This window comes from Galeopterus variegatus, unplaced genomic scaffold, assembly GCF_000696425.1.
Source record: "Galeopterus variegatus unplaced genomic scaffold, G_variegatus-3.0.2 Scaffold2252, whole genome shotgun sequence".
NCBI lineage: Eukaryota > Metazoa > Chordata > Mammalia > Dermoptera > Cynocephalidae > Galeopterus > Galeopterus variegatus.
Window position 1 is genome coordinate 175,581 of NW_007728363.1, and position 21,038 is coordinate 196,618.

At 38.2% G+C, this 21,038-nt stretch overlaps 1 protein-coding gene across 1 annotated transcript in view; it reads right to left on the reverse strand.

Moving 5' to 3' along the window:
* CPQ (carboxypeptidase Q) overlaps nucleotides 1-21,038 on the reverse strand; it is a 193,165-nt gene that overhangs the window by 125,370 nt on the left and 46,757 nt on the right. The window lies entirely within an intron of this gene.

The following is a 21,038-nucleotide window of genomic DNA, read 5'->3' on the forward strand; positions in this document are numbered from 1 at the left end:
AGCAGTATACAAAGAATATAAGACCTAGTCCTTGCTTTCACAGAAGTTAAAATCTCATAAACACATGTAGAACAACAGAACTAGAGGAAGGATGTTTTTCCTTAACCACTCTCTACATTCTTTTTTCAACACGGCATTTATCAAAATCTGGAACAACCTGGCTTATGTCTTTCTTGTGTATCGCCACCAGAATGCAGGCTCCATGACCATAGAGGTCATTTACGTCTTGTTCTCCTCTGTATCTCAGCCTTAGCACAGGCCTGGTCCATACTAAGTAATCAATCAATATTTACATATCCATGCATTCAAGACACCAGGCACTGTTCTAAATACTAAGGCTAAGGCAGTGAACAAGATAAGCAAAGTCTTTCTATCACTGAACCCACAGCATGATGGGAGGAGACAGACAGCAAAAAGTACACAAATAAACAAGATTACCTCAAATAAAAATAAGTGCCATTAAGAAAATAAAACCTAGTAGTCACCCTTCAACCCTTTATTTCTCTCATACCCTGTATCTCTCTCTGACCAGTATAGCTAGTGTAACATCCCCAGGTCAACACTTACCACTATTTTATTTTTTACAGCTTTTCTCACTATTGGAAATTACCTTCTTTATCTGCTTGTTTAGTTTCTGTCTGCCCCCACTAGTATGTAAGATGCATGAGAGAAGAGACCTTGTTTGTTTATTCATGGTCATTGTTGAATCCCCAGTGCCTTTCAGAGTGGGCACTCAATAAATTTTTGTAAATTAATAAGTGAGAGCAGCTAAAAGGACTACTTTAGACAGTGTCTAGGAAAGCCCCTCTCCCCAAGATAGTGACATCTGAGTTGTGACCTGAATGAAAAAATGAATGTATGAATGAATGAATAAATGAATTATTTCTATAACTTGGAAGCTAATCTACCTATTTCTGAGAACCAGGCTTTCTGCTATCAGGGCTGGATTTATTGCTTGTCCTGGACTCTTGGGTCTGTGACATGACATGACAGGACACCATCAATCTCCTGTTCTTGGCCCTTCTCAGCAGCTGTCTATTGTCCAGAGATAGGAAGATATCTTTCCGTGACTAACTGGAAAAATGGCTATGATGGTTCATTTTACATGTCAACTTGACTGGGTCACAGGGTGACCATAAATTTGGTCAAACATTATTCTGAGTGTGTCTGTGAGGGTATTTTTGGAAGAGATTAACATTTAAATTGGTAGACTGAACATAGCACATTGCCCTTCCTAATATGGGTGGGCCTTGTCCAAGCAATTGAAGGCCTAAATAGAACAAAAAGGCTAAATCTCCACCAAGTGAGAGAGTACTCTCCTTCTGCCTCACTGCTTCTACAATCGAACATCAGCTTCTTCCTGCCTTCAAGCTTGAACTGAAACATCGGCTCTTCCTGGGTCTCCAGCCTGCCAGCCTACAACCACACAATCAGCTTGCCTGGTTCTCAGGCCTTTGGACTCAGACAGGAACTGAACCATTGGCTCTCCTGGACTTCCAGCTTGCTTACTCACCCTGAAGATCTTGGGATTTGTCAGCTTCCATAATCATCTGAACCAATTCTGTATTATAAATCTCTCTCTCTCTCTCTCTCTCTCTCTCTCTCTCTCTCTCTCTCTCTCTCTCCCCCCTCTCCCTCTCCCTCCCTCTCTCTCTCTCTCTCTATATATATATATATGTATGTATATACACACACATACACATATTCATGGAATAATAGAATTAAAAGATAATACAAATCTTTCCATAAACTTTTTGAAGTACTCTCATATACACACACATCCTATTGGACAAATATAACTGCCTCTTACCTTCACGTTACAACACTTCTAGAGAGCTTTCAGTTCCCCTATGTTGTTTCTTAAAAGGAAGACACAATACAACTTTTCTGGGAAACTCAATACTATCTTTATGAATTTCCACCACTATAGGATATAGCAATCCAGCTTTGTGGCTACACTCTAGTTTTCTTGAATTTTTTCCTGAATGTCAAAATGTCCTCCATCATTCTCACATCTGCTAATCTGGTATGTCCTCAAAAACCAGAACCCTAAACACGTCAAAAATAATGTGCTAAAGCCCCTAAAGCTTTTGGTGAGAAGGGCAGAAGTACTACATACTACCTTGCTACATGGGGGTTGTGACAATTATATGGATGGCTCAGAGGCCCTTTTCTCCAATTTCTACCTTAGGTCGTTAAAGAAACTTCTACCTCCAGATAAGTATGGCATTGCCATCATTGGTTTTGCCCTACCTATGGGATTCCTCATACCAAACATGTGTATAATTTAGTAGAAAATTAAATGATAAAGAAAAGTATGCATAACCTACACTATTTGGTACTTTATTTCTTCACTCATAATAAGCCTTTCCATGAACAAGTTTCATCATTAAATTACCAACAACCATCAAACCTTCCAAAACATGTAAATTCAGAGCCAAAGCATACAGGCTGGAAAAAATTAAGTTTCTCATGTAAACCAAATATTGACACCCCCACCCCTAAAAAAAATCAATGCCCAGCATTATAAACATTGCTTTGTTTGTGTACCTAAAACATCAACTTGTATTGCTGTTTCAAAAGGTCTGTTAAGTGACCAGTAACAGCAGAGTGCAAGGTTGAGAGAAAGAATTTCACTGCAAACATAAGCAAACAGCAAATGTCACATGAATTACCAGTGTTCAGAGGAGAAATTCTGCCCGTGTCTATAAAGGCTGATCTCTCTCTTCCTGTCCTCTGGGTATGTTAAGAATATAATGATTCATAGATTAGAGCCTGCCATAGTGCCCTAGCCTTGAATTTTAGAATGTTTTACATGCACCAAAAAAACCTCACCTTCCTCTAAATACCTTCCTTTGATGTTTATGGCCATAGGTTTCTTTTCCAGCAAGTGAGAACCAACAAAGTCAGTCAGACTGTGTGGCAAAAGGGGAAGAATATTTAAGAACACTTCTGCGCATATCTTGGCAAGAACTGTCAAGCCTTAACTGGAGTTGGTGACTGTCCAAAACGTCAATTTTTTTTGCAGCTTAGGTAAAGTATCTGTTTATTAAACAACTAGTAGGGCTCATAATTGAGGCTTCTTCAAATATGTATCCAATGGTCCCAGGAAGTATCAGTAATAATAAGCATAAATAACAACAACAAGTTCTGGCTATTCTTCTGGGGGAATGCAGGCATCTTACGCTGAGTCACTGCCAACTTTTTATCTTGGCAACTTCCAAGAACTTCATTTGTAGTTCAAGGTTTCCATTTGGGTCAACCATGAACAAATAAGAAGAACAGGGGAGAGAGAGAGACCGAGGCCACCTGGAACGTGAGCTGGGAGGCTGATAAGAATTTCTCCAGTCCTGCCATCTGGTATGTCCTGGCACTTGTCATCCAAATAGCTGTTCTCCTGAACAAATTTAGTTTCCCCCAGACAGTTCAGCTTAAATGAGCTCATACTGTCTATTTGACACCTGTCAAAAGAAGAGTGAAAGATTTCTCTAAACTCTGAACTAAAGGAGAGAAGGAGGCACAGAAAGAGAGAGAGGTGAGCAGGAGTAAGAAAAAGAGCAAGAAGTTGGGATATGTGCAGAGCAGAGAAGGGTTAGTGTATTTTTACCTTCACCTATAAATCTAATGCCAGAAGGTGCGGGGAAAAAAGAAAAGCATCATTTCCAATCACATTTGCTAAGAGAAATATGATTGAATACATGCAATATGAAAATGGTACAAACTGCCTCCGCCTCTCATCTAGTTCTTTTTTTGTCTATTTGTTGTGTTTGGTGCTTTGTTTCATTTTTTGTTAAGAAGGGAGGAAAGAGCAGTGGAGAAATCTGATCTGCTTTTGACAGCATGACCAATGCACTTTTCCCCTCCCAGCTGGAACAGGACTCAGTAACAGGAAAGGGCAAGTGGAGGAGTGATTTCATTAACCAAGTCTTGATTTTGAAGTCTGCATATCTGCAGATCTGCTTTTACTCCCTACGTCTTGGGGAGCTGCCAATATGGACAAAAGAAGTGATGATAATAGATTGAAGCTGCCATAGGGCAAATCTCTGGATGGAGAAATATAAACAATTGCCAAGAGGGTATTGCCTGTGCCTTTGCCTTTCAAGTTGGAAGGTAACAGCAAACCTAATTTAGTAACTGCTATTTGCCACAGGAAGGTACTGAATAAAGAGGAGGAGGAAGTGGACAAGCGGGAAGGGTAGGAAGCAAATGGGCCTCACAGACAGACAACCAAATATGTCTTTCAAAATCTAACTTCCAAAACAGAGGGTCCAACATTGTAGAAGCCTCTTCACATCCACCCAGTTTTGTTAATGCTGGTGTTGGGACATTTGTTGGCAGTTTTCCTCCTTTTATTTCTTCTATGTTATGGTTTGAATGTGTCCCCTCCAAAATTCAGGCGTTAAAACTTACTGGCCAATGTGACGGTATTAAGAGGTAGGGTCTTTAAGATTTGATTAGGTCATGAGGGCTCCTCCTTCCTGAACAGAATTAAGGCCCTTATAATAGTGGCTTCATGCCATAGTTGGCTCACTTGCCCTTCTGCCTTCTGCCCTTTGAGGACACAGTGTTCCTCCCCTCCAGAGGGAGAAGCAGCAAGGTACCACCTTGGAAGCTGAAAGCAGACCTCACCAGACACCAAACCTGCCAGTGCCTTGATATTAGACTTCCCAGCCTCCAGAACTGTGAGAAAATAAATGTGTTTTTTATAAATTACCCAGTCTATGGCATTTTGTTATAGCAGCACAAACAGATTAAGACACTCTACCTGGTCTTCTCAATTGGAACACATTGTTTAGTCTTTTTTGCAACCTTTTCTAAAGTGATTTTACAAAGACCCTTATCTATGTGAGTATTCTTTTTCATTTCCAGTTTAGTTACATCAAGATTCTCTCATATTGGAAAACAGATAACCAAAAAACTTTTCTTCAAAATGTCCTAGGATACAATCTTAATGAAGTTACTCAAACGTAAAATATGTCTAAAGCTCCCTGCCACTCAGGGCTCTAATAAGGGTTCAATTGAGATATTTATAAAGCACCATATACTTAAAAGCTGTTGAATATATGTTATCTCTTTTCTCTTCCTCTCTCTGAATTAAAAATTTTTTTAGAACTTATAGCAGAAAAATCCAGATCAGTAAGGGGCAGTATTCAGAGGTACAAGCATAAACTTAAGTTTTCTAAAGGGAATAAATCCAATTAAAGATAAAAATCAGTATAATATCATAATGCCTCTTTGGGGTATTTATGAGCTTCAGAATCTCTTCTAAAAAGTATTCCAATAAGCAGTATTTCAAATACACCACAGAGTTACGGACACAGGCAGTGCTAAGCAACTTGAGGCACATAAGCAATGAAGATCTATTTCACAGCTTCTTTCCTCAGCAGTTGAAGAGATGACATTTTGTCGGCCATGCCTTCCTGGAGATTAAAAACGAGGCCCCAGAGGAAGGCCAGGCAGCTGACATAGAGGCTCTTCCCCTGCCAGGGAAAGGAAAACAAAGCCCATGGAAAGCTTACCTTTTCACAAGGTGAGTTTCCACTTCCTGTGAGAGTGTTCATGATATGGTTCACTTTGCTAAAAGTCCTATCAAAATGAGCGAAATAACAATATTATGGGGCATTTTAGGAGCACACTGAATATTTTAACTTTTTTTTTTTTTCCTTTTTGTTTTTTTTCGTGACTGGTAACGGGATTGCAACCCTCGGTGTCGCGCCCGCACCGCGCTCAACCAGTGAGCGGACCGGTCTCTATATGGGATTCGAACCCTCGGCGGGAACGCCACCGTGCTCCCAAGCACCGCACTCTACCGAGTGCACCACTGGGCTGGCCCCTGAATATTTTAACTCTTAAAAATATCAATTGTGTGTGTGAGAGGGACCTACAGAGATTAAATCAATGCATATGTAAATAATTTACCTTTAATCCTGGGAGGCTGGGTGTAGTCTGACAGAGATTTAATCACTAGATTTGAGAGAAAAGAAAGATGATACCAGGAGCTAAATGACATGTGTCCTTGTTCTACAATTAACTAACTAACAGAATGATCATCATCAGCCCAAGTTCCTCATCCATAAAATGAAGGGGTGAAGCAGATGTTCTCTAAGGGTTCATCCAGCTCGAACATTTTGGAAATCTAGTTCCAAAAGCAAAAGGAAGTAGAAATAAGAAGCAGCTTTTTATAAAGAATTCCAAGTGCCAAACCACCAAAAACTGGAAAAGGCTACTAACACATGTATAGAAATGATGATGGGGAGGATGAGAATGAGGATATTATCTGAGGATACCTCATTAGGAGAGCAGCACTGATCCACGCACTTCACAAGTGTTGACTTTTTTAATCCACTATGCCTTCCTTTCTGTCATACTTCCATCATAGTGGACAGCATTAGACGACTACAGGTACTGAGGATCCAGCTAAGAGGAGGTTGAGTTGGGGATGTACTGGTTTGGATTTTCAGGGGTGTACTTATGTGATTCACAGTTGCTTCCATTCCGGTACAGGAATGGTTCCCAGGACTACTGGTGTCAAGTCATAATACAAAGAGGCAGGGTCAGAGATCATATTGTGGTAAGAATGCATCCTGCAACACCTGCCAGTGAAAGTACAGAGATAGTGATGGAAAAGTATTAGTCACTAGAAAATTCTACCAATTATCAGACACACAGAACTGCAATCAAAGGATACAATTCTCATTAATGCCTACTTAAAAATGAAAATTCTCTTCTGTCGAGAACAGACTCAGTAATTCATAGTATATTATTATGAACACATCCTCTAATTTTCTATTTCATTTTTCTTCTTTGAGGAAGTCATGCGAAATGGAATTTATCAGAATTCCTGCTTGTGGGGACAAACCTGAATTTTTACTACTGACAATGGTGCATCTATGTATAAAGTCACGTTTTGTTTGTCTCAACACATTGGATCACACGTTAGCATATAGAACACATCTTGTTCTGACAAGATCTGGCAATCCTAGACAAAAAAACATACCAAAACCACAATTTATTGAGAGAAAAACTGTACTTTGAATATTCATAATGAGTAATAATCTTTTAGATTATTTAATAATCCGAACAATAGAAAGTAGATCACCTTGGAAAAATATTGAAATTTCTTGTTGATGTGATACAAAATACTAACAAACGCAAAAGTAAGAGAAAGTCATATGCCACTAAAAAGAGGATACAGAGAACAAAATAATTGGAATGTTGTCAATTCATCATCATTGTGCAAGAAAACATAATGTCCAGAAATTTTAGAGATCATATATGAAAGAAACTTGAGCAGCTTTCCAAAATTTGACAAAATCCTAAAAACGTATATTATATTACCAATAAAAAGCTATAAAGCAGAAATAAACTTTTCCAAATTGTCAATAATAAAAAGTTAACTTTGATTAACCATACTAGAGGAAAGACTGAATTTTTTTATTCTATCTTTAGAAAATATAACACAAAATAATTGTCATAGAAAGAGCAATCCAAAAACATGCAAGCAAAAAATGTAGAAAAAATATAGCAGTTCTACATGTAGTTATTTAATAAAAACAAGATATTTTTCTGAATTTTGTAATGTTTGTAGTATTTGGAAGCTTTCCTTTTTGGGGGAGAGGGGGCAGGTAGGAAGGGCAGCTGGCTGGAACCGGGAACTGAACCCTTGACCTTGGTGTTGGTACATTTAAGCTAACCAGCCAGCCCCCTTTGGAAGCTTTCTGAAATTTGTAATTTGTTATAATTTCTTCCCTATTCTAATCAAATACTGATTTTATTTCTAAATTTGTATTTGTAACTTTGTATTCTTTTTCTTAAAGAGGTCCCAAAATTATTTAAGTGCCTACCTCTACAAAACTTGGGCACTTGGCCTGAAGAAGACATTTAATAAATGTTTATTGAATAAATGAACGAATGAATAAAGTTGGAAAATGTTTTTTTTTTTTTTTCCTTTTTGTCTTTTTTTTTCATGACCGGCAACGGATCGCAACCCTCAGTGTCACGCCCGTACCGGACCGGGACCGGCAATGGGATCGCAACCCTCGGTGTTGCCCCTACACCCTGCTCAGCCAGTGAGTGGCTGGTCTGTATGTGGGATCCAAACCCTCGGCGGGAGCGCCGGCACACTCCCAAGCGGCGCACTGTAGCATGCGTCACCGGGCCGGCCCGGAAAATGTTAAAAATTAAATTCTCCTATAGGTGTCAAATATTTACTTTATTGAGCAGCGACAGACATTAATGGAGCTATTAAACTACTACTTTGGCTCCCTGACAGAGGCTGGTTACCCCTCACAACCACTAATAACGTGGGAAGTTGGAGCGGGTGGCTAATTTATATTACTCTCTACTATACCACAGATATGAGGCAATCTCATCCCAACGAAATTTCCTTATAGGACTCTGCAAATCCACACTGAGACCCTTATTTCTCTTGCAAAGAGAGAGCTCTTTGAAAACACACTCTTCAACATCAACACTGCACAGTCAAAAAGAAGAAATAAAACAAGTCTGGAGAAACTCAGAAGCAATGGTTGGATTTCAGATTTTTGCTCGTTTATTTTAATAATTAACAGCAATTATGTATGGGGTGAAGATCTTCCTCCGCATGTGATATACATTGGTAATGTTAAACTAAAAATAACTTCAGGAGTTATTACCCCAATGCTTATGATGTTAATGAAAAAGTTCAGAGGAAACGGTACTGATTACACCCTGCTAATTAGCTGACTTACCTGACAAAGTTTAGGTAACTTTGGATGAAAAAAAAGGGAATTCCTTTCAATGCTTCAAATATTCAAGCTTATCATATAACACTAACTTTAACATGTATTAAACACTTGGAAATTTTTGATGCTTTATCAATAAGAATGAAAAAAGTAATGAATTTTATGACACACACTTTAAAAATTCCAAGAAATGATGCTCGGAAACAAAAAGAAGACAAAGAGGTTGGAAGCTCTTTTTTACCAAAACAACACACTAGCTAGTAAATGTAACAGAAATAATTGAATTAGAGGAACTTTTGCAACTGCCAATATAATGATTGATTCAGGCAAGAACCATCAACAGGAGCTAAAATCTCACTGGGTAAAATTTTGTTGGGGGAAAAAGTCTCAAAGCATCTCATCATAATTACAATGTATTTTCCCTACAAAGGGGGAAAGCTACCTTTCAATGAAGAAATCCAGAGATAATGCCTCAGACAAGTGATCAAACTTAGCCTCACTGATAAGGAAAAGTAACATTTGCTTCCTTATGTAATGAAACAGGAGGGACACAACATTATCCTATAGAATTCTTGCCAAAATTATTTAACCTAAATCTAATAATAAGGAAACAATCAACAACCTCAAAGTGAGGGACATTGTGCAAAACAGTTGCCCTGTATTCTTCAAAAATATTAGTGTAATAAAATACTAAAATGACTAGGGAACAATTCCAGATTTAAGGAGACATTATAAGGGGGATCATTGGGGAAATCTGAATATGGATGGACTTCATATTAGACAACATCTGTATAACAATGCTAAATTTCTTAGGTATGAAATGATATTGCAGTTATGTTAGAGAAAATCCTTGTTCTTATGAAATAAGTGTCTTCATGGTTATACCTACCTTACTTCTAAATGATCCAGTAAATATGAGAGAAAGTAAATGTGGCAAAATGTTAAGTAATGAATGTCGATGAAGGGTATATGGGTGGACACAGAAAGCTATGTAAAAATTGATATATTAGACTTCATAAAAATTTAAAACTTCTACTCAAAAAGTCACTATTGTGCAAAAGAATAGGCAAGACACAAGCTGGGAGAAAATATTTGCAAAATATATCCTTGTCTGTAGACATATCTGGAATATATAAAGAACTTGTACTACTCAATAATAATTTTTTTAAAACCAATTATATATGGATAAAACACTTGAGTTGACTCTTTACAAAGGAAGATTCAGAAATTAGGAAAATGAATATTAAAACTTCAGTGAGATACCAATACATACTCACCAGAAAGGCTAAAAGTAAGAGACTGATAACATCAAATTTTGGCAAGAATGTGAAGCAGCCACATGACTGATGGAAGTGTAAAATGGTACAACCTCTCTGGAAAAGGCTAGGCAATTTCTTATAAAGAGTGTGTGAGTCATTTACTATTCTTCCAGCTTTACCATAGATTGATATTTTTCAATATAAAACAGTTGAGAAAAACATCTATGGTGTTTTAGAAAATAAACACAGTACAGAAAATAGCCATGATATGGTACACATCTGTGTGTAGTTGGTTCTCTATTCTTCTATCTTACATGATTTTAAAAGTCATTTAAATCATTTAAAGTCATTCATACAACAAACATCTCTTGACTACCTGCCAAGTGCCAGGCAATCTCTTGGGTACTGAGAATATACAGTAGTCCCCTCTTGTTCCAAGACCCCCAGTAGATGCCTGAAACCATGGATATTACCTATACAGGGGTACTCCAAAAAGTTCTTGTAAAGATTTTTATTATCTATTCGTTCTATTTTTCCATGAGCTTTTTGAAGTACCCTGTATACAATATATATAGTACCTATAAATACTATGTTTTTTTCTATACATACATACCTATGATAAAGTTTAACTTATAAATTAGACACAACAAGTGATTAACAGCAATATCCAATAATAAAATAGAACAACTATAACAATGTACTGTAATAAAAGTTATGTAAATGTGGTCTTCCTCTTTCTCAAAATATCTTATTGTACTGTAATCACCGATTTTCAGACTGTGCTTGACTGTGGGTAAATGAAATGATAGAGAAACTGCTCACAAGGGTAACTACTGTATGGTGAACAAGAAAGACATGGCTCTAGTACTCATGAAATTTATATTCTCATGAGGAAGTATATGCCCAACAAGTAGGTAGGTAGGTAGGTAGACCGAAGTTACCAAATGTCATTAGGACCCTGAGCATACATGGGAGATGCCATGTAAGATAATTTGAGGAAGAGTGCTACTCTACTCAAGATAGTCAGAAAAGACCTTTCAGAAAAGAATCTTTCAATTGAGATCTGAAGATCAAAAGGGAGTCAGCCACACAAAAGCTAGGGAAACAGAATTCTGGACAGAGGGAACAGTGAGTGCAGAGGCCCCGAGGTAGAAATTACCTTAGACATTGTTTGAAATAGAACACTTGCTACATTTTGGTCAGCTTGTCACCTATCACTGGCTTGGGTTGCTACATCTTTGGTACAGCTTGCAAGAACAGCATCAAGAATTTAATGTGACGCCACAGACAAAGAGGCATAGTTTTAAGCCAAAGACTGAGGGAGACTAAGGAGAACAGGTTCCTGAAGTCAGGAGATAAACAAACCAAAGTCTCTGGAGTCTAGACTGAGGAGAGATCTAGAGCTACTGCTTTTTAAGATAAGTCAGTTTGTGTCAACCTATCAGCTTAATCCTATCATTATCTAATGATAATAATGATGATGATGATCACAATCAAGACGTCAATTATAATTCACTGGTTGCTTCCCATGTGTCAGGTACTGTGTCAAGTGCTTGATATCACTTATTTCTCTCAAACAACTCTATGATGTAAACAGATTCTCCCATGTTACAGATGAGAAAATAGGCTCAGAGTGGCTGAGAATTGTGCATTACGTCACACAGGATCTAAATAGTAGGGCCAGCATTTGAATCCAGTTTTCTGATTCCAAATCCCGCTCTACATACTGCTTGTTACCTTCATTACCCTGCAAATTTTCCTTGTAATACCTTTTGGCTGATACTTTCTCCAGGATGCTAAAAGCCAAAGTGTCATATGGATGCAAGAGGACTTTAAGGGTCATTTTTAACTTGATGAGAGAGAAAGTTAACAAAAGCATACATAATAGTAAAAGACTGGCTTGAAGTTACTCAAGATTCCTCGGTTCGTATGCTACACTAGACATTTTTCAAAGGGCACTGCATAAGCAAACAACATTGTCATAATCCTGAAACCTGAATTCAAAATGCATTAATTTCCTTTTACCGCTAGAGATTTAGAAAAACATGCCATGGTGATATGATTCTTAAGCTTGTGATTTTGATAATCAAGGAGCTGGAAAACAGCAAGTGAACATTTATATATATTTTTAAATTATGAATGCAAAATAACAGTCAAAAGTAAATTTTCATATCACGGTTATAAGCAGATGAAAAATGACAGTCTGCGTTAGAAATGCAAACAGACCATTAATTATAGCAGCCCCACAAAGCACCATAGTAATATGCAGTTTGCCATACTTTACCAAAATTTACATAACTATATGGTCTCCTCTCAGATTTTCCAGAGATTCTATTTTTGATAAGTAGCAATTCAAAAGGTTAATCACCTCATCTACATTATTATTCAACATCTGTGAATGTGAAGTGGTGACACCTTGAATTTATAAGTTAGCAAACTGGATAGACTGCTTCAAACTATTTATTTATCCCAGTGCTACTGTGTGAAAGGCATTGTGCACAGCCCTGCGGATACCCAGATGAATAAGACACACACTTTGTCTCCTGGAGAACTGCCAATCCAGAGAAGAAGAGAGACTAATAAATACATAATGCCAGCAGAGGTTGGACGAACTAAACAGACAGAGATCCAAATGGCAATATGATATTAGGGTATGCCTCCTAACCAGATAGCTGCAATTATAATCCACCAATAACAATAGTGAGATTAAATTAATTCAGCTCTTTCTTCTTCTTTCCTTCTCTCCTTTCTTCCTACTTTCCTCTCTCCCTCACTCCATATTTCCCTCCCTTCCTTCCTTTTTCATTCAAAAACTATAGCCAATCATTAGTTAGCAGGCTTATATAACAATAGTAATTTACACATATTTAAAACTGTGTCAGGCATTAATAATAATATCTCATTTAATCCTCACAAAACTCCAGTTAGAAAGTATAACCATCCCCCCCAACCCCCCATTTTATAGATGAAACTAAGGCACAGGGAGTTTACACAATTTGCCAAGGTCATACATTCTGGCAAGTGGCTGAAGAAAGACCCAGGCACAGCAACTCCAGAATCTAGGCTCCCAAGCACATTGTCTGGCTCTCTCCATTATAAGGTATATGCCTGTCACACTACCTAAGCAATAATAAGAATTCAGTGATTAAAGAACATTTTGGAATTTTTAACAAAAGCCTTCCAAACAAAGTCTCTGCCTTTCAAAAATCAAAGACAGGGGGAAGAAAAGGATGATGAGAAGAAAAAATGCAGCGTTCAGTGTGGGTCTTCTCTGGTTTCTCCTCTTGGGAGCACAGAGGCCCTCCACCTGCATAAATGATGAGAATTGGCATTCTGCTTGATTACTGTGCATCTGTTATGAGCGTCAGAGTGAATTAAACACAAACAAAACAAAGGAGGAAAAGAGCCTACTAATGGAGGCTGGCCCACTTACAGTGTTTTGAGTCACAGTGGTATTTTTCCTTAGTTTTCACCAGCAGTCACATACAACCCCCAAGTTGCAACAATATTTCAAAACAATTTAAATCAAGCTTGATAGCTAATTATCCTAAGGTCATGATGAAGAACCAAAACACCAGGACATCAAAAATCCAAGACTAAGTGTGAAGAATGCAGTATTAATTTTTTCCCATTAAAAAAATAAAAGGAGGAGGCAAGCTTTTTTACTACCTGAGAATAACTGGCTTTCAAAAATCATCCAAAACAGACCTCTTAAGACATTTCGCCTCTGCTCTGAGTGTTTTAACCTGCCCTCTGATTACAAAACGTTCATGTGAAATCTCATCAAGATGCTTTCTTAAGACGAAGAATGTTTTATAAATTGTAATGGCTTTAATCAGTGCCCTCTTTGAAGCTATTTAACTCTACGACGTAGCCCAACCAGTGCTTCAATTATGTCATTTATCGACTCTGTATTAATTAAGTATCATTATAGAGATTGATTTCTATCCTTTTTCACATCTCTCTCACCAGATGGTATAGCATTCTCCCTCTCTGACACTACATAAACATCACCTGGATTCACTCCTCTCTCTCCCCAGCTGAATGTTTAATCAGCCTCTAGTCATTTTGAAACTGGATTGCTCCTTTTCCTCCTCCTCTTCACTATACTCTATCGATACAGTACACAAAGGCCAAGTGATGTAAAACATAAACCAGTGGTATTGGCAAAGCCAAGTTCCATCAACAACTTGTGCCCACCTCAATGAATTCTTACCCAGAGTGGTCACGCAATCTTCACAGTAAAGTGAAGGGAGACCCTTTCACTTCCTTAGCTAATTAAAACTTAGTCTCTGTGCAATTATGTGGTATGACGGAGAAAATAACTAGCAAAAAAAATGTATATTTGGCACTGCGAGCACAACAAACAATTTTGCTTCAGTAGAGTTGCCTTCTGAGTCATATTTTACTTGGGTTAATATAAAAATTACTTTGCATTCTTGAGTTTGCATGCTGAGAAAGTAGGAGGCAGAAGTCCCAAGGTACACTGCATTGTAAGGAACCCAGCCTAGAATTTTAAATTGCCTTGGGTGATCCAAGAAGTGGATAATAGAGAAATGGAAATGCTAAACTGGTTTTCTTACAAAATATAAAGACCAGATTAATAGGACTATCTTAGAGTCACCTCAAACTCAACATCTCTAAAAAACAAACTAGTCATGTTTCCCTCCAAACCTGCTCTCTCTCCCAACCCCCACACTTCTCAACATTCTCCAGTTCCCAAGCTGGGACCCTTAGAACAGGAGTCACGAGCTCAAATGCCTGTAGGACCCAAACAGTTAACATAAATGAGTAAAGCATAAGAAAAAATTGGGGTGGGGGAAACTGTGACAGACTACAAAGGGTAATATCCCATCAACAAAAAGGACTTGGTGGCTAATCTGCTCAGCTGAAGTTCACCCTACAGAACATACCAGATATGTCACCAGATCAGGGTTTTCTTTAAAACCCCAAAACCCCTATTGTTATGTAAAAATTATGATTTTTAAATATTGGGCTGAACTGAACACCGATTCATCCCATGGATTTTTATCCTTGCATGTCAACTTTGACGACTCCTTGACCCTTCAAATCCAACCAGTTTCCAAGTTCTGATAATTTTTTTTTTACTATCCCTCCTGCTGTCTCTTTCTTTCCATTCCCATTGTCATCATCAATGCCCTTATTATTTCACATCTGCACTATTACAGGAGTATCTTCTTTCATTCTCCAATGCATGCTATGCACAGTCTCCAGACTGATCTTTCTAAAACAGTAGTTCTTAAACTTTAATGTGCATCAGAATCACCTGGAAGGCTTGTTAAACCACAGATTGCCACCGCCAGCTTTTCCGATTTAATGGGTCTTAAGTGAGGCCTAAAATTTGCATATCAATAAGCTCCCAATGAGGTTGATGATGCTGTTCCAGGCACCACATTTAGAGAACCACCGCTCTAAAACATCACCCCACAGCCCTAACACATTCAATGGTTAACATCCACTTAAAATTCCCACTCTGGTGCTCTAGATTCTTCAAACCTGGTTACTTCTTCTCACCCCAAAATTACTTTTCTCTGATCCCCTATGAGACCTGGTTCCGGCCAAACAGGTCTACTTGTGTGTTGTCCATATACATCATACATTTCCACCTTCTTGTCTTGATCTTGTACAAAATGACTTTCCTCCTCCTTTCTCTTGTTCAAGTTATACCTTTTCACTGAATACACCCCAAACCCACATCCTCAATGAAACCAGCTCCAGTCAGACTTCTGTTATCTCCTATACACTCCTACAGAATTAGCTCTCCAGGTTGCTTGGTAAAGTCTGAAAAACACAAAATTTAGAGCCAGAGACTCTGAGTTTGAATCCTAGTTCTTTCACTAGCTGTGTAACTTAATAAGCCATTCAACCATTCTAAACCTGTTTCTCCTTCAGTAAAAGAGAGATACCAATATTTACTTCTATTAGGTTGCATAAAGAATTAATTGAAGCAAATTAAGCCTTTAGAGAAGCATAGTAAAAAGTAGGTGCTTAATAAATGGTAATTTCCTTCCTTCATCCCTTTCCCCCAATCATGCACTAAATATAAAATATATTATACTAGTCATTTATATTTGAAGCTTACCCCCTTCTCTTCTAGCTAGATAGAATGTTTCTGAAAGACAAAAACACATATCTAATTCATCTTAGTCACTGAAGTGCCTGGAAACTTCTGAACAACTGGTAAGCTCTCAATAAATATTTACTAAAAAATATGATAAATTTGAGAAATAATATGACAAATGATTTTATAGAGATTTCCTCTGTAAAACGAATCTCTAATTAATTACATTTATTCTTAAAATATTTTTCCATGACAAAGACAAAAGGTATTTTACATACAGAAAAACTGAAAAATCTCTAATAGGGGTTCCAGTTGATACTAAGTGGTGAATGAAAGAAGGGTAATTATAAAAGCCATCAATAAAGGAAAAGTCTTTGAAGTAAATTTGAGCACAAGAACACTAAAAACGGCAATAGGGAGAAATAACAATAATGAACCTGGGGTTGAGGTGGCAGTTAGTAATGGACTTTCTTCTGAGGACATATGTCACATGATCATGTGACTGCTGCACCTCCAAAATGGCCAATGATACTGATGACTGCACTGAGAAGTGTCAAATCAAGCTGGTCAAATAAAACTCTGGGGGATTTTCTAGGGCATTCTCTAATTTTGAAGCCAAGCAGCAACAAATTATAATATATACTGTTATCTAGTGTTGCTGACTTCTACAATATTCTTAAACATAATCCTGTATCACCCACTCTCATATGCTAAGGGCAAAATGCTTGCCAGAGAGAAGGGAGCTTATTTTCTTCAGTCACTAACTCAAAACATCAGTATTCATGAATGCTGTAAGAGAAAAAATATATAATCTGGCATATTGGGCATCTAGATATTTTCTTCCAAATATGGAGCAAAGTGCTCTAAAAGTTCAAGTTGTTTTAAACTTACTATACAGAGGTTATACAGTTTGGTCTGACTGCACTAGGAACTGGGTCACTAGATTTGTCATAAAAGACCTGCCATGATTTACTATACAACTTCAGACAAGTCCATTGCTTCAGTAGACATGTCCTGAGTGATTACTGTGTATCAAACATTATACTAGATAATAGGCACACATAAGTAAACAAATATATAATCAGTATCCTTCTGGAACTTATACTCTAGTGTAGAGTCAGGCAATTGGGGCAGACAGGACAGTTTTTCACCAAATTCATTTTCCTTTCACCCTAGGTATAAACATAGACCAATCTCACAGACTCCACATAACTGCATTCCAGCCAGCAGAATGTGAGCAAAAGTTAGGTATGCCATATCCAGGCTTGGATATGGATAACCATGGAAAATCTTCCTTTTGGTTAAGGACTTTATCCCCTTATTTTCCAGCTGGATGCAGAGGGCTCTGAGATCTCAGAGGTTATGGAAAGGATGCAGAAGGTCACCTGCTGAACAGACCCTTGGAACTATTATGTGATCAAAAAAAGAGACTCCTATTGTATTAAGTGACAGAGATTTAAAGTTGTGTGTCACAACAGTTACCAAAGCACAAACCTAAACTTCCTCCAAGACATGATGCAGAGTATGCACAGGATGATGTAGAAATACAAAAAAAGGATAGCTCATCTAGGCTGCAACTAAATATCAGGGAGGGCTCCCCAGAAGAAGAAACACTTAAGATGAATCATGAAAGATAGCATGTGACAGTGAGAAAGAGAATAGAGGGCAGCACAGGAGAAAGTACATGCAAAGTCATGAAACTTCGAGGAAATGTGGTGCACTGGGAAAGTGTTAGTGATTCCTGACTGCTGGAAAGTGGCATGATGCTAGAAAATGGAGCTGCTCAATACGTAGTTGAAATGATTGATAGAGAGCAGAACCTAAGAGACTTAGTATACTAAAAATGATGGGCAAGGGAAGAGAAAAAAAGTAATCAAGGACCATCTGATGTAGAAGATGGTGTTACCTTCACTGAAAATGCAGACAGAAGATGCAGGAGAAAGAGGTGAAAGGATGAGGTCAATTTTGAAAAACCTGAAACTCAGATGGCTACGGAAGATCCAAAAAAAGGATCAGTAGGCAGATGGATACATGGGTCTAGAGTTCACAGCAGTGGTATAGTTACAGAGTTGGGTTTGGAAATTGCCACAGTATAGATGGTAGGTGAAGCCACAGACACGATGGGATTGCTCCAGTAGAATATTCAGAGTGAGAAAACAGAGAAATAGGGAAGGAAGAGAGGGTGGGAGAAAGAGCAAAAGAATGTAAGAGTGAGGGCAAAAGAGAAAGAGAAAAAAATATAACAAAGAAGTCATGGAAGCCAAAGAGAAGAAATATTGAAAAAGCAGTCAACAGTGGTGAGTGCTTCAGAGAGGTGAAATAAGATGATGCCCTGAAAAGTGTCCCTTATATTTGCCAACTAGGCACCTATTTGTGAACCTAATCAGCTCCATTCCAGTATTAGGAAAAGCCAGGTTAAATAGTTTGCAGAGTGAATGAGAGATGAGGAATTGGAGATAGGAATATTGAATACTCTTTAAGGAAATTTGATTCTAAAAACAGTAAGTCAGAAGTGGACAAAGAGACAGAGTTTATTTCATTTTGTTTTTTACTTTTCAGGATGCAAGATTAAACATGTTAATTTGTCTGATTTTCTGAACTTTTATTTCCCTATCTATAAAATGGGGATAATAATGCCCCTTCTGCTCGGCCCTTCGGGTTGTTGTCAGAAAAAATAAAATGACATGTGTGAAAGATTTGAAAGTACTATGTAAAGGCCAACATTATTATTTATAAATGTTGAAAGAATGGTGTTATAAAAGTTAAGAGTCCAGTGAAGTATGATTGGCTATAAAAATCAGTGAAAGGGGCCGCCCGGTGGCACACTGGAAAGTGCGCCGCTTGGGAGTGCGGCGGAGCTCCCACCGAGGGTTTGGATCCCATGTGGAGAACGGTTCCCGCTCACTGGCTGAGCGCGGTGCGGGTGCAACACCGAGGGTTGCGATCCCGTTGCCGGTCCCCGGTATGGGCGCGACACCGAGGGTTGCGATCCCGTTACCGGTCAGTAAAAAAAAAAGACAAAAAGGAAAAAAAAATCAGTGAAAAATTATAATCAGTCTAGCTCTAGAAATATTAAGAAAAAGATCCTTTTAATACACACTATAAGTTGCTCACCCCAAACTTTAGAGGCTGACAATAGATATTTTTAAGTCCCATGCTGGACAGTTCTTCCAGTAATCCTAGATTGTAGCCTGGGTTTCCAAATGTCTTTGTTATGCCAGGAAAAAAAAAAAAAAAAAGCCAATGAACCCTGGCAGAGTGCTGTATGTTAAGTAATCTGGGAATTTATTAGCATTATGCAGTTTCACAAAGTAACAGACTAGCTCTCCTTAATTTAAGTCTCATGACCAGCGAAATCACAGCGAATGGCTTCAGCTTGCTGAGTATGTTATTCCAAAGGATGATTGAGGTATTCTGGGAAGTAACCTAGCCATTTTAGGGCTTCCCCCTTGAGAAGATTAACCAGCCAAAAGAGTATGGTTCAATCATTATTTCACTGGTCACAAAACCTCTTCAAAGGACATTATTTTTAGCACTATGACATTAATGTAACTAGTTCTTTCTCATAAAACTTCTAACAAGTGGTTTTAACATGCCCCATCTTCCTCCCCTTGGAAGGCATCTTATTCCTATAAAAGAAAAATGTCTCCTTCCTTTTTTCTGCACTTTGGTACAACTCCCCTCTGACTGGGTTTCCTAGCTGCTGACATCTCCTCCTCAGTGATTTTATTTTCAAGGGTGTAGAATGCTAATTAAGGTCAATAAGCAGTGTCTCCAGCTCTAAACAGCAATTGTGCAGAATAAACTTTCCTTTACCACAGATACTAAAAATCCAATCCTGAGACCCAAATAAACCCTTATCTGCAATTATTTTTTACATTTTTTAAAAAATCTTAGAACAGGGCTGGCCCAGTGGTGCACTGGATAGTGCGCCGCTTGGGAAGCGCAGCGGCGCTCCCGCCCGCGGGTTCAGATCCCACATACAGACCGGTTCCCGCTCACTGGCTGAGCGAGGCGCAGGAGCAACACCGAGGGTTGCAATCCCGTTGCCGGTCCCCAGTCCGGTACGGGGGCAACACTGAGGGTTGCGATCCGTTGCCGGACACGGACAAAGACAAAAGACAAAAAAACAAAAAAAAAAAAAAAAAAATCTTAGAACAGACTACAACAGTAAGGTGGTTGTTTAATCCATGTTTCTCAAATATTTATCCGTAATGTGTGACACTACCATACATTAAACTAGGCTTATTAAACTAGGCCAAATATCTACAGGTCAATTTTAGACCTCTTCTCCACTGCGACACCAAATATCATCCTAGTACTAAGGGTCAATAAAGTACTTTGGCCTCACCTCAATCAGGGCTACAACAAAACAGACAAGCCTATGTTGCCCTCAAACAATATCACCAAATATTTATATAGACCTTTGTAGATAATCAAGTATCTTTCATAAGTTTGTCTCACTTAATCTGAAAATAACTTCGTGCATTTATTATTCTTCATCATCAGTTAATAGAGGAGAATACGAGCAAAGATGTTTAAGAAATAGTTCCAAGGCCACACAGTTGTTCAGGAGAAGAGCCAGGTCTATATCAAAGGTCCTCTAATTCCCCAGCTCTCTCTACTACATCATAAACAGTCTCCATCATGTTACCCGCTCTATTTTTATTTCACTTCTCCAGCAACATGGAAAAGAGCCTGGCTTCCTCTGAAGTCATTAGGAATCTTTGATGAAACACAGACGTGAACTCAGTTCTCCCTCCAATGAAAATACAAAATACATTAGTTATATAAGCAATGTTATGGGATCATCGTGGATGTGGAAGGCTTTTTAAAGGAATGCACAAATGAAATCTTGAAACAGCCCAGGGAGATAATACAAATAAATGACCAAATGTGGAATGGGGCCCGGGGGGGGGGGGGGGGAAATACAAAAAACAACGATTTTTTTTTTTTAAGTTTTTTTTTTTTTTT